Here is a 16743-nt window from a genome sequence, read left to right as displayed (position 1 = left end):
CTCCTAGGTCCTGTCAAAGGTTCTCCAGTCTCCTGTAGGTATCTCAGGAAGGGAGCCACCCTTCCGATGATGATGGCAACGCCCTCAGGAATAATTCAAAATGCCTGCACCAGCCTATAAAGAAGCTGGGGAGCCCCAGTGAGGGTGTGCTGAGTCAGCACAGAGACAATTGCAGTAGTCCTCAGTAGAGGGGGCAGGAAGATAGGCTCAGCAATGGCGTCTGCCTCGGTGTGGGGGTCAGGTGAGTTCACTCAGTGATGGCATCAGACCTCGTGGGAGTCGGGCGGGATGGCTCCCCCACTGCCTCCCTCATCGGGACCGACCTTGGTGTGGGGGTTGGGTTGGCTGACTCGCCTATCTCCTAGCTCCACAATGGCAACTGACCAGGTGTTGGGGTCAGGTGGACTTCTTCCAGGTTTTCTATGCAAGTCCCTGATGATTTCCTGTTGCAGAACTGTAACGTGTAGGTTAAATAGAGTTGAAATTGAAGGCCCTTTTCTGAGAAAGTTTCACGAATAGATTCCAGTGAAACTTTGGGTATTATCTCTCCTCTTCATACCCACCTCGCTCCCAATATCTGGTGGTGCCAATGTGCACGGTGCTTCTGCTATAACAATCTGTTTGTTCTGTAACAATGTCTCTCTAATTCCCTGAATTGAACATTCCCTGTGCTCGCAGAGTAAAGCTGCAACCTACTACAGTTTTCTGAGAAAATGAACAAATGGATTTCCATGAAACACTGTGTCTTTTCTCTTTTCATCATTCCCACTGTGCCCTCATCATCTGAGCATTCTATCTCCAGGTTTTCTAGGCAAGACACTAATGTATTCCTGTTGCAGAACTCAATGTTCAGCTTGAATGGAGGTGAAAATATTCTTATTCTGAGAATGTTTCACTAATGGATTTCAATGAAATTTTGGTTATTATCTCTCCTCCTCATACCCACTTTACTTCCAAGATTTGGGAGGTGTCAGTACGCATGGTGCTTCTGCTATAACAATATGTTTCTAATTTCCTGAATTGATCTTTTCCTATGCAAGCAAAGCAAAGCTGCAATGTAATACAGTTTTCTGAGTAAATGCATGAGTGGATTTCCATGAAATTCTAGATATTTTCTCTATTCTTCATTCCTACTGTGCCTCCAACATCTGAGCATTCTACCGCCTGGTTTTTTAGGCAAGCCTCTTATGTTTTCCTGTTGCAGGTCCGTAACGTGCAGGTTGAGTAGAGCTGAAATTGAAGTTCCTTTTCTGAGAAAGTCTCACTAATGGATTTCAATGAAACTTTGGGTATTATCTCTCCTCTTCACATCCACTTTGCTCCCAAGATTTGGTGGTGCCCACATGCTCGGTGCTTGTGATATAACAATCTGTTTCTAATTCCCTGAATTGAGCTTTCCCTATGCAACCTAATGTAGTTTTCTGAGAGAATGCACAAATGGATTTCCTTGAAACTCTGGGTATTTTCTCTTTTCGTCATTCCCAATCTGCCCCCAACATCTGAACATTCTACCTCCAGGTGTTCTAGGAAAGTCACTTATGCATTCCTCTTGCAGAACGCTAACATTCAGGTTGAATAGAGCTGATAATTTAGTTGTTTTTCTGAGAAAGTTTCACGAATGGATTTCAATGAAAATTTGGTGTTCTCTCTCCTATTCATACCCACTTTGCTCCCAAGATTTGGTGGTGCCAACATGTATGGTGCTTCTGCTATAACAATCTGTTTCTAATTCCCTGAATTGAGCTTTCCCTATGTAGGCAGAGTAAGCTTCAACCTAATACAGTTTTCTGAGAAAATGCATGAATGAATTTCCATGAAACTCTGGGTATTTTCTCTTTCCATCACTCCCACATTCTACCTCCAGGTTTTCTAGGCAAGCCCTTTATGTTTTCCTGTTGGGGAACTCTAATGTGCATGCTGAATAGAGTTGAAATTGAAGTTCATTTTAATTTGGTGTTCCTATCTTGCAGGGTCCACTGGCTAGCACAGTAAATTCACAATTCCTCAACTGTGTTTTCTATATGGAGGGGAAGAATAACTGCACTTAAAGTAAATATTTTCAAATGGTTTCACGAATGGATTTCAATAACATTCTGGGTATTTTCTATACCCATCATTCCTGCTTTTCTCCCAAAGTTTGGTGTTACTATCTTGCAGGGTTCACACTGGCTAGCACAGTAAATTCATGAATTCCACAACTGTGCTTTCTACATGGAGGTGGAGAAAAGCTGCATTTAATTGCATGTTTTAAAAAGTTTCAGTAATATAATTTGAGGAATCTTTGCACATTTTCTTTACTCCTTGCACACACATTTATTTCAAAATTTCATATTCCTATCTTGTAGGTTTCACGTGTTAGCACAGTAAGTTAATAAATTCCTGAACACTGCTTTCCTCAGCAGGTGCAGAACAGCTGAACAGTGTTTGTCATGAAATAATTCCAAATATGGATTTCTATGAAACTTTGGGTATTTTTCCTTCTCATCATTCCGACTCTGCTCTATTTGTTGATTCTAACCCCAAGTTTGGTGTACAAGAACACTGTTTACCTGTTGCAGAACTGTAATATGTATGTTGAAAATAGCTACAATTTAAGTATCTTTTCTGAGAAAGTTTCACAAATGGATCTCAATGAAACTTTGGGTATTTCTCTTCTCATCTTTCCCACTCTACTCCCAAAGTTTGGTGATTCTACCTCCACGTGTACTGTGGAAGCACACTATATTTTTGTTGTTGTCATTGCAGAACTGTAACAGTCACATTGAAAATAGCTACAAATTGAGTACATTTTCTGAGAATGTTTCAAGAATAGATTACAATGAGTCTTTGGTTATTTTCTCTGCTCATTATACCCACTTTTCTCCCACAGTTTGGTGATCCTACCTTGAAGAGTTCTCTTGCTAGCACAATAATTTTCTATATTTCTGAACTGTACTCTTTAAGTGCAGGTAGAGATAACATGCAATTTTGATGACTTTTCTGAAAATGTTTCACAAATGGATTTCACTGAAACTTTGCATCTTTTTTCTTCTCCTTGTTCCCTCTTTGCTCCCATAGTTTTGTGATCCTACCTCCAAGTGGGCTTTGGCTAGCACACTGTTTAACGGTTGGTTGCAGAACTGTAATATGCTTGTTGAAAATAGCTTCTTTTTAAGTGACTTTTCTGAAAATGTTTGTCAAATGGATTTCAGTATATTGTCTCCTCATCATTTCCACTTTGCTCCCATAGATGGTGCTTCTAAGTTTGCATTTGCTAGCACACTATATTTATGGATTGCCAAGCTGAATTGTGCGTGTTGAAAATAGCTTCAATTTAACTGAGTTTTCTGAAATAGTTTCATGAATGGATTTCAGGGGAACTTTGGTTCCATTGAATTATACCTACTTGGTTCATACCCACTTGGCTCCCAAAGTTTAGTGATCCTAACCTGCAAGGTACTTTGGCCACCATGATAAGTTTACAATTTTCTGAACTCTGCTTTCCATATGCAGGTACACTAAGTGACTTTCCTTAAAAGTTTCACAAAGAGATTTCAATGAGACTGTATTTTCTCTGTTCATCATATCCACTTTGCTCCCACAGTTTGGTGATCCTACCTTGAACAGTTCTCTTGCTAGAATGATAATTTTCCAAATTCCTGAACTGGGCTGTCTATGTGCTAGAAAGAATAAAAGCATACATTTAGGGGATTTTTCTAAAAAAGTTTCACAAATGGATTTCTATAAAACTTTATGAGTTTTTTAGTTTCATCATACCTACCTTGCTCCCATAGTTTGGTGATCTTACCATGAAGGGTACTCTTGAGAACACAATAAGTTTACATATTTTTGAACTAGGTTCTCCATGTGCAGGTGGAGAATACATGCAATTTAGTTGACTTTTCTGAAAATGTTTCACTAACGGATTTCAATGGAACTTTGTGTATTTACTCAACTCATCATTCTAACTTTGCTTCCGAAGTTTTCTGATCCTACTACCTCCAAGTGTTCTTTTGCTACTACACTGTTTAACAGTTGGAGAACTGTGGCATACTTGTTTAAAATAGTTGCACTATTAGTGACTTTTCTGAAAAAGTTTTATGAATGGATTTCAATGAACTTTTTGGTATTTTCTCTACTTATACCCACATTGCTCCCAATATTTGATTTTTGTACCTTCCTGGGTACACTGTCTAGTGCAATCACTACAATTTTCTGTACTCTGCATTTCATATGGAAGCAGAAATAGCTGCAATCTAAGTGACCTTTTTGAAAAGTTCCACAAATGAAATTCAATTTCTTTTCTCATCATTCCCACTTTGCTCTCAACTTTTGGTGATCCTTCCTCAAAGTATGCTTTTGCTAGCACCTTCAGATTAGGGGTTGCAGCACTGTAATATGCTTTTTGAAAATAGTTGTAATTTAATTGACATTTCTGAAAGTGTTTCACAAACTAATGCATGTCTGGCTATAGGCCCTCTGTGACAATTCCAAGGTTCCTTTTACCAGCCCCTGTAGGATATAGACTAGAGGACAGTGTCACACACACTGGCTACAAAATGGTTAAATAAGCGCCTAATGATGGCAAAAAGAGCACATTTTCAGTAGCATATTACCATTTTTGAACATGCATCACCCTGGAAGAAAGGAATGGGACACAGATTCAAAGCTGAATATTCAAAAAGGGAAGAGTAAAGGACATTTTTGGGTCACTCAATGCAGAAAGGTGTTGGAGATAAAAATCATCATCAGTGAAGGGACACTAAAAGAAATTTTCATTGTAATAATCTCCCAAAAAACTCCAGGACTGTTCTTCAGCTTCATAATATCTACAAAAACAGTAAAAAGCAATTGTGAGATTATTTGTAAGCAATGATAATTACTGACAATTGTTCATCGTGTAAAAGACCTCAACGTGCTTGCAAATTCCTGGCTCTTTCCTGTTTCTTGTAAGGGAAAATTGATTACACATATACAGATTTTGCTTTTCTGGCACATGACCTATGAGGACAGGTTTCCTTACACAAGAGCATCTGCACCCAAGCACTTAAATTTAAACAAATACACTTTTGGAAATGCAGGTCTGAACTATGGCTCTTGAAATGAAGAGTGCACCACATGATCATAAATTGACACACAAGCTTCTCTGCTAAAATACAAAAATGAAGACACAATATGGGGGAAATCTGAATTTCATCAAAAGAAAAATTTAAAGAATACCTAAAGTTGTGAAAGGACATACTGAGCAGGAAAAACATATACTAAAACATTTCCAAAATTCAAAATTCTTTTTTCTTGTAATTGCTTACATCCACCACAAACATGCCACATGCCTAATGACACTGATTTCATTCTTTCAATGTTAGTTCTTTCAACTGGAGGTCCTTGTGTCATTTTTTACCTTACAAAGCACAATCAAATTATTCCCACAACCATTCTAAAGATGAGAACACTGCACCAGTTCTACACACCATATCTTAAAAATGTCCATCAAAATTAACAATTTCTATAAAAGTGCTTCATTAGTATTGAAACTCTACCTCAAATTATTTGAGGAAACCAGGTTTTATATACACCCTGTGTCTCTCAAATATCAGCAGAAGATAAGGTATGTATTCAGCCCCAAAGCACACAATTTTTGATGATAGAATAATTATACCAATGCAAAGCACAACACACTGAGAAAACGGAGGACCAAGAGCAGATCTATGTTGTCTTCACCTCTTGGTTTTCCAGTTGACATTGAGATTAACTTGGAAAACACCCAGTTGTAGAAGTCTCCCTCATTTGCATGGAAATGCCTATGTAAAAATGTAGGCTACTACCTCAAAAAGACTACTGTAGTTCACATATTGAATTTCATGCCATTAAAACATGGTGAGCAATTTCTTCTTCAAGAACTTGCTAATTAAATACTGCATAGAATATTTATGAGAATAATATACCCACAGTTTTCTGATCTACAGGAATACCTACTCTTAGAAAATCCAGGTCACTGAGGAAACACTGCCAACTGCCATCACAACTCCATCCCAGAATCTCTCTTAGGAATGAACTTCCACTTAAAACTTGGACTTTTCAAACCCTGTTCTATACCCTTGTTTTAACAGAGGAAAAAATCTTTAGAAATTGGAAGGTTGGCATTTTCTCCAGAAGCTCTGTGGGGTAGGTGACTGGATCCTGTTCTGGTCTAACTCTGTGAAATGATTTTCAGGTAACCATTCCAAGGCAAAGCCAATTTCTAACAAAATTTTAATTGAAATTTTGAGAACAATGTTGCAAAAAATCTTGGTTGCATATCAAGACTCAAAGTCCCTGGGGTATCATCAGAGAAGGAATTAACCCTATATAAGGAGGAAAATGATTGTAGGTGAACACTGAGAAGATAATTATCCCTGTGATCCATGGTATCCTAGAACATGAGAAGAGGCAGATACATTTGGGAAACAATATGTGCTCATGTCATTATTATAAAAGGGATTTTGGGGATCATTTACACCTGAACCCCAAGCCTTTACAATCACCTGTGTATTCATTCCTTTCTGGCTTTTTCTATTTTCCCCTAGCCTTTTCCTTTGAAGCATTCTAACCAGCAGATATCTGGTAAAATGCACAACCCAGTGGAGGTGCAGGATCTTGCCAGTATTCTCAGGTATAGGGGAAGCAGAGTAAGGGGTTTCTCAACGGCAAAACCAGTTTCCCAAATTAGGGAATGCCTAAGCAACTTAGCCAGACATTATCTGTAAACATAAATAGACAAAGGGAAGAGGTGAAGGATCACAGGGTCAGTGATCCCAGGCACAATATTTACTGGCAGAAAAAAAAAAAAAAAAGAAAAACTAAGATAAACCTCAACAAATTTTCAACCATCCAGTAGTTATGTTTGCAGTCATTCCTCTCAAGAATCATTACAGTGTGATGAGTTGCATATAGTTGTATCCACTGAAATCTCATTCACTTATTTTTATTCAAATTCCTTCTACCCTGGTGTGATCCTTCTCAAAGAAGGGCCTAACTTGGTTACCAGTGCTCCTGGATAGGTAGAGCAAAAGACACAAGAGCTGCCATATTCAAAATGGAAGGCGTTGACATCCGGCATGTTGGTTTTGAAGGGCTCACAAGTTCCAGGCTCCTGCAGTGGAATGCACTTGGTTTCTCTCCCTAGGGTTTGTGTCTGGTCTGAGCACAACATGGGTTTCCATATGTGTCTTCCATGAGATCCTTGATACCCTGCAGGTACCTCCTGATGTCACAGAAAAGTGGAATGAGAGCACAATGACATCATGGTTACCATGGCAAGAAGGCTCCTGGTCCTGGCTGCCTCAGATCAAGATTCTAAGCAAGTGCCATTGAGCTGTGACTGTAAGAGGGAAAAGGAAGGGAGTGAGCCCCAGGGGACAACTCTTTTCAAGACATTCGATAGATCCTAACATCCTCGCCCAGAAGCAGAGGAGACAGGGTGTGTTGGGAGCATGACCCTGAGGGCTTTTGATTTAACCAGCTCCATTCAAGAGAAGAGACAAGCCCTGAAGACTGTCAGCCCACAGTCAGGACTGCCAGGTGACAACATCTTTGGCTGAACCGTCATCCTGGCCACCTGGCCACCCTGATCCTGCTGCAAGCAATTATTCCCCAACAGGTCTAGTGAAGCTTGAAGGGACAGAGGAGTGTGGGAGGGCACTGGTTGACTCAGCTTATCACATTTCCCTGTGACATTGCCCTCTAAACTCACTCCTGCAGGTTTAGCCTCATCTGGGATTTAGCGAAGTCAGGAATCTAACCTATGGCTCTACCTGATTAATTAATTAAAAACTTCCTGATTAATTACTGCATCAGCATGTTTGTGAGAATGATATAACCTCTCAGATGTCTCATCTACAGGAATGCCTACTCTGAGGAAATCCAGGTCACTGGGAAAACACTGCTGACTGCCACAGCAGCTCCATCCCAAAATCTCTCTTAGAAATGACTTTCTACTTCAAGCAGGTAGCTTTCCAACCATGTTCTATTCACTTGATTTAACAGAGTAGAAAATATGGAGAAATTGGAGGGTTGTCTTCAGAACCTCTGTAAAGTAGGTGACTAAGTCCTGTTCCACTCTGACTCTGTGAAATGATTTTCAGGAAAACCATCCCAAGGCAAAGACAAGCAATTTCTAATAAATATTTAATTGTGCTTTTGAGAACAATGTTTCAAATATTTTGGGTTTTATATTTAGACCCACAGTCCAGGGGTTATAAAGTGAGAAATGTTTAACCCTATATAAGGAGGAAAAGTGTAGCTGAACACTGAGTTGACAATTATTCCAGGGACACATAGTGGCCTGGAGCACGAGAAGAGGCAGACACATGCAGGAAACATTATGTGTTCATGTCGTTACTATAAAAGGTATCTTTGCGATCATTTACAGCTGAATCCCAAGCCATTGCAATCACAGTCTATTCATTCCTTTCTGAGTTTTTCTATTTCCCATGGTCTTTTCCTTTGAAGCATTCTAACTAGCAGATATCTGGGCACAGCCCAATGGAGGTGCTGGATCTTGCTAGTTTCTCAGGTATGTGGGAGGCTGAGGAAGGTGGTTCTCAAGGGCAAAGCCAGTTTCTCTAAATTAGGGAATGCCTAATCATCTTAGCTGTCTGTAAATACAAATGGGCAAAGTGAAGAAGTGATGCCTTATATAGTCAGTGATCCCACGCACAATATTTACCAGCAGAAGAAAAGAAAAACTAAGAAAAACCTCTTCCAATTTTCAACTTTCCCTTCATTTTGTTTGCAACCATTTCTCTCAGGAATCATTGCAGTGTGATTTCTTGCAGAAAATCATATGCCTTGAACTCTCATTCATTTATTTCCATTCAAATTCCTTCTACCCTGGTGTGATCCTTCTCAAAGGAATGCCTAACATGGTTACCAGTACTCCTGTGCTAGTAGAGGAAAAGAGACAAAAGCTACACTATTCAAAGTGGACTGGATTGGCATCCAACATATTGGGCTTGAAGGGGGCGGAGGTTCCAGGTTCCAGTAGGGGAGTGCACATTGTTTGAGGTTGTGTCTCTGCCTGGGGCAACATGGGTTTCCATGAGTGACTTCCCAAAGATCTTGGCTGTGCTGAAGATAGCCCCTGATGTCACAAAAAGGTGTATTGAGAGCGTGATGACATCACCATTGCCATGGCAACCAGACAGGCTTCAGGTCCTGGCAGATTCAGATCAAGATTCTAAACAAGTGCCAGCTGAGCTGGGATTGTAAGAGGGAAGACAAAGGGAGCGAATTCCAGGGGCCTGCTCTTTTCAAGAAATGCCATCCTAACAGCCAGGGTGTTTGGGGAAGCGGCCCCACGGACCTTTGATGTAACCAGCTCTGTTTAAGAGCAGGGACACCACTGAAGATCTACTGCCCACAGCATTCTACTGACCCACTAGGTGGTGCTGTGCAACCTTAGCAGCACCAGGCATCATGGCCTCTGGCCACCCCAATCCTGCTGAAAGCAATTATTTCCCAACAGATCTATTAAACCAGAATGAGACGGAGGTGTGTGGGACGGAGTGTGGGTCACTCACCTTATCACAGTTCCTGGCACCCAGTTTATCACAGTTCCAATGGCATTGCCCTCTGAAATCAGTTTTCCAGGTTGGGGATCATCTGGGATGTTGCCGAGTCAGGAACCTGACCTAGGGTGCTACCATCTGTTATGGGGTGCAACTTAAGAACAGACCCATCACCAATGAGAAGTCCAAATTTCAGAGTCTTTATTAAGCCAGCCGGCTGACTATCTCACACAATATACCAAAAAAATGGATGTTGGGAGAACAGCCCCTATGATCGCCCACCGCCCGCGGGGACAATCACAACGCGTACACTCTTCTTGAGCACAGGAACCAAAAGAGCCGCTTTATTCCACAAGTCTCAGACTTATATTGAGAACATCAGCCTATCAGAGAGTAGACTACCAGGAAAGTCAGCCTATCAAGGAACAGTGTCCAGGCAGTTACAAGAATTGCCTCATATACAGCAGCCAATCAGAGTTACTTCCTGAAACTTGTTTATGAGTACGGCTTATTCTGGCAAGCTGCCAGGCGCCATCTTAGAGATCAGGCCAGGGTGCGGCTCTGGGGCCCTCAGAGCCCACCCCTGACATCTCCCCCTTATTCTTAAATAAAGAAAAGATGACTTGGCACCATGCCTGTCTTAGGTTGTCCATGGCAAATTACATCCTTACCCGTCATTGGAATTCTGACTTCCAGGCGTCAGAACCCTGTCTTAGGTTGGTATGCATTTCCACGGATTTTACCCGTCTTTGACTACTGGTCCAGCACACTTAGCCACACTTGGGGGGATGTGCCTGTCTCAATGGCTGTCAAAGCCTGTACTATAGCCCGTCGATGACGTCGGGCATCTTGGCGAGCTCTGATTTGGCTGCGTACAACATAGGCTGTCCCTAAGCAGATAATAATCAGAACAGCTACTGTTCCAGCCCACTGTTTTGTCAATCCCAGGGCTTTAGATAACAAAGAGAACATTTTGGATACCGATGCAACTTGAACCCTGGTGGCATTGACTGAGTATTTCAGCTCGTAGCTGACTGGTTAAATTATCAAATGTAGATGACCAATTGCCAGTAAGGTAGACAGAGAAATTTTTAGATAACATAGCCGCAGAGCCAAGGTTATTATAAGCAATAGGGGTGACACACACTGCTCTTAAAGGATAAACACATCCCAGTCCCAAAAGTTCTTGCAAGATATCCACTTGTTCTTGTAGTAAGTCCACTCTTTGATTTTACAAGGAGTATGCCTGCTGTTAGATGTTGGTTTAGGGTCTCTATAGTCTGTAAGACTGCAGCTGTATTTTCGGCCAAGTGATTGTTGTTGCTGTCTGTATGGTTGTGTCAATGCTGCTGCTGCAGAGGCTGCAATGGCAGTGATCACAGCTGCTGTGATGCCAAAATCTCTTCTGTTTCTTGATAATAGCACTGGCAGTTCTGTATCTGTAACAAAGACTGGGACTGGTAGGAAGGTAGGAATACGCATTAAGACTGCCCGTGAGAACCTAGAAGCATTCCAACATTGAGAGAGATAGCACAAAACTACAGTACAATTGAGAGAAACATCTTTTTTGTTTGTTAGCAGAAACATAAAAGGGGGAAAAACACAAACTGGCGTAGGTGGAAACGTAATATTTCTGGTACAGTGGGCGCTCAATGCAGTGCCAGAGAATCTAGAGTTCCTTCATTTAGGGGAACTCCAAGTACATAGCCTAAATGATCCTCCTAAGAGAGCAAAGAAAGGTTGTAAGTTAGTATACCCTGAGGTCGAAGTGAAGAGTAGCCAGCTGTCAAAAGGATTGACACGTCTCATGCCTAAATGAACATCATTATTTGTAAAATTATCATTAGCACTGAGAGAGGTAAAATTGGGAGTGAAGAAAAACCCTTATTGAACAGGAGAAGCTGGTCCAGCATGTTGACAGCCTGTCTATATGGGAGATGTGCTATATTTAGGGTTACATGGAGGGAAAATTCTAGGGGTATAGAATTTTGACCCCGTAGCATTATATTTGCGAGGCATTAATCCTGAAATCAAAACAGCATCTCCTGTTAAAATTTTTCATGAATTCTGAAACAATAGAGTCATTAGAGTTCCGTTGCAGTGCGAGCTTCCCTACGGCTAAAACATTTGGGGATTCTAAAGCATTATAAAATAGACCTTGAGCTTGATGTTGAAGAACTATATAAGGGTTAGAAACATTTGCACTAGTATTAGTAGGTATATCAAAGCATAGCGTTCCAGGGAGAACTACAGAGGAAACATTGTACCGTATAATTTCTGGGTCATATAGTGTAGTAGGCAATCCCGTAGAAGCATTAGTGCTAAATATGGGAGGGAATAAAGAGGAGGTATTAGTTAAAGGCAAAGAATATGGCCAAGCTCTAACTATTGCCCATAAGTTCCGAGTCTGGCTGTCCAGTTGTGTCCTTGTTGTTGTTGGAAGGCTCACAATCGTGAGGAGGAGTAGGATCACTCTCATGTTGTATTGTTCTGGTCAGTCTCTCAGGAATCCAGACCGGAGTTTGTTGATCCTGTGGAAAGACACAAACAGATCCTCAGACCCAATGTAAGATGGGATCCGGACCTTTCCATGCTCCAGTCCTTCCATCGCACCCAATGCTGTGGAGCGGGGCTGGGCGAGGTGTGATGGTCGGCAGCTGAGCGCCCATCATTGTCAAGAGTTAAAAAATTTAGAATAAAAAGAGCTAGATTTAATTTATCTTTGGGGGATCTAAAGGAGACCCCTATTCCCCCTTTTTGTTTTATTAAACAATTTTTTAGGGTAAGGTGGGTTCTTTCTACAATACCTTGACCTTGTGGATTATAAGGAATTCCAATAATTAATTGTCTATTGAATGTGTCTGCAAACTGTTTGAAACTTTTAGATGTATAGGCAGGTCCATTGTCTGTCTTAATGATTTTTGGAATGCCCCAACAGGCAAAGGCTTGTAAACAATGTTGAATGACATTGGAAACCTTTTCTCCAGATAATCCAGAAGCCATAATAACTCCTGAACTGGTATCAGTAGACACATGCACATTTCTGAGATTACCAAATTCTGATATATGAGTTACATCCATTTGCCATATATGATTTGGCAAAAGACCTCAGGGATTAACTCCAATTGACTGTACCAGGATAAGGGGTGCACAGTGTTGACAGTCTTTGACTATCTGTCGAGCAAGGTGTTTTGGGATTTGAAATTTTCTTACTAAGGTAGTAGAATTAACATGAAATTTGTCATGGAAAAGTTTTGATTGTTCTTCCACAGAAAACACAAAGGAAGATCTAGTAGCCAAATCTACAATAGTATTTCCTTTAGTTAAAGGTCTTGGCAAATTAGTGTGGGCCCTGATATGTCCCACATAGAAAGGTTCACAACGCTGAAGGATTAGTTTTTGTAGACTAGAAAACTAAGGAGCAATAGTAGAATGTGGAGAGATATAAGGTACTGTTTCCAAAACAGATAAAGAGTTGACAATATAATGATTGTCCGTTAATAGGTTAAAAGGCACATTATTTAATAATTTGAAAGCCATAGTTACTGCAGCCAATTCGGTAACTTGAGCGGAGTGGGGTTGAATAATGAGAGTATAGACTTTGTCATTGATGAGAACAGCCCCAGCTCCATTTTTAGATCCATCAGTGAAAACGGTTGTACAATTTTTTATAGGATTAGATCTAGTGACTTTAGGGAAAATGATGGGAGTATTTTTACAGAATTGGATCCAAGGATGTTTGGGGTAATGATTATCAAAAGTTGCAGTAGTGGTACAGTAGAGTACAGTCCAATCTGAATCATTATTTATTAGCCATGATAGCTGATTGGCAGTATATGGAGTAATAATGGTTGTTGGTTGTACACCAAAGGTGGTGATACATGTTTCTATGCCTTTGAGTACTAGCTGAGCCATAGCGGTAGGATAGGACTGTAACATTTTTGTAGAACTAGAGAGATGAATGCTTTGTAGTGGACCACCTTGCCATAAAACACCTGAGGGGCTATGACTCTCAGGAAGGATAATCAACATTAATGGCTGTGACGGATCACAGCGAACTATCTGACAAGATTGTAACCGTTCTTGAACCAATTGTATAGCCCTTTTTGCTTCAGGGGTTAGACTTCTACTAGAATTTAAATCAGGGTCACCTTTCAGGATGTCAAATAAAGGTTTCAACTCTCCTGTAGATAATTTTAAATAAGGTCTGATCCAATTGACATCACCTAATAATTTTTGATAATCATTTAGGGTTTTTAATTGATCTGTTCTGATAGTAAGCTTTAAAGGTTGGACTGTAGTAGCAGACAGTTTTGTTCCTAGATAATGTTGTAGTTCTCCTGTTTGTAATTTTTCTGGTGCTATGGTTAATCCCCAAAAACTTAATTTTTCAGTCATGAACTGTAATGCCTGTGTTAGAATGTTTTTATCTTTATGACATATTAATATGTCATCCATATAATGATAGATAAGCAATTCCCGAAAGTTATTTCGAGTGGTTTTTAAAGCTTTATCTACATATATTTGGCACATTGTAGGGCTATTGGCCATGCCCTGAGGCAACACTATCCATTCATATCTTTGATCGGGTTGGGAATGATTTGTGGCAGGCAGAGTGAAAGCAAATATCCAACAATCCTTTTTATGGAGGGGAATGGAGAAAAAACAGTCCTTTAAGTCTAATATAATGGTGGGCCAGTGTTTAGGTAAAGCTGAGACTAATGGTAACCCACATTGGATAGGTCCCATAGGATACATTTGATTATTAATGGCCCGAAGACCATGCAATAACCTCCATTTTCCTGATTTTTTCTTAATGACAAATATTGGAGTATTCCAGGGAGAGGGAGAGGGTTGCAGGTGACCCACATTAAGTTGCTCCCGTACTAATTCATGAGCAGCCTCTAGTTTTTCCTTAGTGAGGGGCCACTGTGGTACCCAACAAGGCTTATCATCTTTCCATACTAATGGGATGGTGTTATCTACAGTGGCCCCTAGGAAAAACCCAATCCTGAAGTATCATTTTTTGGAGCAGGTAGAGGGAGAGGTTGGACCATACCTTGTTGTAGTTTTCCTAAACCTTTGTTTTCTTTATACCCCATTTTTTGTAACATATTTTTTACTGAAGTTCCTTGATAGATTATATCAGTAGTAAGTTTCATGTCCATTTGTTGTAAAACATCTCTACCCCATAGGGAAATAGGCAAGTTACACGCATATGGTTGGAAAACTCCAGAATGTCCTTCCTCATCTTTCCAAGGCAGAGTAGATGCACTTTGAGAGGGACTGTGAGTTATTCCCAGTCCCCTAAGAGTCTGATTTGCAGTAACAAGTGACCAGTGTTTGGGCCAATCAAGAGTACTGATGATACTTTTATCAGCCCCTGTATCTAAAAGTCCTAACATTTGAACCTCACCTACCTTAAGTTTTAAGAGTGGTCTTTCACCTAAGCCCAGGGTAAGGCAGGCCATAGGGTCTCCAGTGGATCCAAATCCTTGTTTATCTCTTATTATACCTTTACTAGGCCAGAGAGAATGCTGACTAGGTAAAATGAGCATTTGAGCAATACGATCACCTGGAGAGATAAACGTAACACCTTTTGGGGAAGACACTAAGATTTTTACCTTGCCCTCACAGTCAGAGTCTATTACTCCAGGATGTACTATTAACCCCTTTAGAGCGGTGGAGCTTCTGCCTAATAATAACCCTACACTATCTTTTGGTATGATCCCATCCCAGTCTGAATCTACTGTTTGTACTCCCATCTCCGGAGTTAAGACCAATCTGGTGGTGGCACGGATGTCCAATCCTGCGCTTCCTGTTGTTGCTCTGCGCACCTCCCGTTCTCTGTTGGGGGATACCATTGTCGAGGTACCTGCTGAATGACCCCGTATATTTGTTGTGGGCCCTGGGGTGGGCCCGGTCTCCCGTTTTTTTGAAGTCAAGGATTAGGGCCTAAGAAATTTCCCTCTTTGTCTTTCATAGATTGACAGACACTACTCCAATGATTGCCCTTTTTACAACGGGGACATAAGCCAGGTCCGGTGTTAGGTTGTGGAGCTTTATTAGGACAATTTGCTCGCATGTGTCCCATTTGGCCACAGGCAAAGCAAGAACCCATTGGTCCTTTGCTTCTCTTATGAGGACGGGGTGGATTAGACTGGGCCTGAGAAATGGCTGCCACTAGTACTTGACTTTGTCTTTCTATGGCAGCAGCAAACATATTGCCCTGACCAGTAGCATCATTAATATCCCTGCACACCTTTAGGTATGTTGAAAGATCTTTATTTTTCCATGGCCTTATAGCCTCTTTGCACCATTTGTTGGCTTGTTCATATGCCAATTGTTTTATAAGAGGCATAGCTTGATCTGCATCTCCAAAGATGCGAGAGGCTGTTTGAATCAATCTATCCACAAAATCTGCATAAGGTTCATTGCTGCCTTGAGTGACTTTAGACAATTGACCCTGCAAGTCACCAGTGCCTTGTAATGTCTTCCACGCCCTAGTAGCAGCGGTAGCCACTGTGCATACGCTCCTGGATGGTACTGTATTTGAGCTTGTAAATTATCATAAGGACCTGTGCCCATGAGCATGTCTAAGTTCCATTGAGGATTGTCTGCAGCTGCATTACACCTGGCAGTATCTGAAGATATCTCTTGCCAAGACGTCTTCCACAATAAGATATTGCCCACCGGAAAGAGTGGCTCTTGTCAAATTAATCCAGTCCTGGGGTGTCAAATTTAAACTGGATATGGTTTCTACCAGGGCAATCATAAAAGCAGCCTGTGGACCATATGTACTGACCGCCTCTTTTAACTGTTTAACAAGTTTAAAATCTAACACTTGATGATATCTTTGATTTTGAGGATCTTCAAAAACAGGATATGCTGCCGATCCCAAATGACTCCACTCCCTCCGTGTTTTTTCATAAGGTAGCAGAGGAGGAGGAGGCTCAGGAGGCGCAGTAGGTGTCAGAGAGCGTTCCTCCTTGAGCGTCCATTTTTGAACATGTTGAGCTAGTTCCTCTCCTGATAGTTCCCCTTCAGAGTTACTTCCCGATTCTTGTTTTTTTTGTGAACGGCATGAGCGTTCCTCTTTTATCTCCTCTAAAACTTGACTTCCCTCTGTAAGGGGCTCAACAAACTTGTCCTTATTTGTGTCTAGACACCCTCTCACTAAAGACCATATAGCCATAGTTCCAACAGGTAGTGGATC

The 16743-nt window shown here is 41.0% G+C and overlaps 1 pseudogene; it reads left to right on the top strand.

Annotated features, from left to right (window-relative positions):
- Window positions 1-15578, top strand: part of LOC124982718 (ubiquilin-1-like) — a 28254-nt pseudogene extending 12676 nt beyond the window's left edge.
- The last annotated feature ends 1165 nt before the right edge of the window (window positions 15579-16743 follow it).

This window comes from Sciurus carolinensis, chromosome 4 (genome assembly GCF_902686445.1).
Source record: "Sciurus carolinensis chromosome 4, mSciCar1.2, whole genome shotgun sequence".
NCBI classification, from domain to species: domain Eukaryota; kingdom Metazoa; phylum Chordata; class Mammalia; order Rodentia; family Sciuridae; genus Sciurus; species Sciurus carolinensis.
The sequence above is the reverse complement of the archived record's forward strand: the minus strand, read 5'-3'. Positions and strand labels throughout refer to the sequence as shown.